Source organism: Penaeus monodon, chromosome 31 (genome assembly GCF_015228065.2).
Source record: "Penaeus monodon isolate SGIC_2016 chromosome 31, NSTDA_Pmon_1, whole genome shotgun sequence".
Taxonomy (NCBI): Eukaryota; Metazoa; Arthropoda; class Malacostraca; order Decapoda; family Penaeidae; genus Penaeus; species Penaeus monodon.
In genome coordinates this window covers 2,538,701-2,539,875 of record NC_051416.1, presented here as the reverse complement: position 1 = coordinate 2,539,875, position 1,175 = coordinate 2,538,701, and positions in this window count along the sequence as shown.

Here is a 1,175-nt window from a genome sequence, read left to right as displayed (position 1 = left end):
TGGTGCAGGGAAATGATATTCTTATAATAAAGAATCTGATTAAAATTTTGATTTGTGAATATCCTACGGAAATAATATGAACTTTTGAGTGCAATATATTATACTACAGTTTCCCCATGATTTGGAAAATGTTGTCAATATATAGTTTTATTCAGATAAAAGTGATAGTCAAGTGACTATTTTATTCTAGTTTACGCCATTATGGTAATTGAATATCTATTTTGCCATATTGTAACATTACCGAAATCCTAAAACACTATTTGAAACTGCTTTTCTATCAGAACTTAGCATTTTCAATCACAGGCAGAAGTCATGTATGAAGCTTCGAAACACACCTAACCTAAAGCCTAGTCCAGTCCGAGATAGATTGTATCGAAACAGTTCAACAACAATGCATCTGTACCGTCCCGATACAGGTGTTCAAGTAACTAAGCAGTATTCCAGATTTGTTGTTTCACAGTTTTGCAAATGCTGCGAAACACAAGCAACTATTTATCCTGCAACTGTTATGGGACACTCAGGAACACTGACAGCAATTTGTATCTGAACTATTTCGCGAGCAGTTATATAGTGCTCTACGTTCAGACCAAGCTACACTTAACCTCCTGCAAAGTGGGAGTGGAACTGAACACTTCGATCAGTCCAAGCACCTTTTCTGTTGTCCAAACTTTGAAACAGGAAAAAGAATACGATCTGCATGAAGTAACAATATAAACAACAGTTTTGGGAGGAAACAAACCCACGAAGTTACAGTGACAGTGGTTTAGTGCCGTCAAAAGCCTCGTGTTTATATTTTCAATATACCTTAGAATTAATGTGCTGTCAATTTATTCTGCCTCTGATCATTTGATTTTCTATGCTATATTCTTGAAGTTCGAGGATACACTGAGTATGGCATTTGGTCACAAGCTCCAGCTGCACTTTAAAGTAGTTAGAGTTTGTATTATAATGGCAGAATAAGCTGAAAGCCCATTAATTCAAAATTTATTTCTTCTTGACATTGCTACTGATTATTTTCAAAATACAAAATACAAAGGGTTCTGATGGCACTAAGCTATATGTGTCAATACAGCTGCGTGAGAGCTAATTTCTTTAATTATTGTTAGTATTAGAGCGGCACATAGCTATATGAGTCAATGCATCTGCCTAACAGGAGACTACACACACACACACAC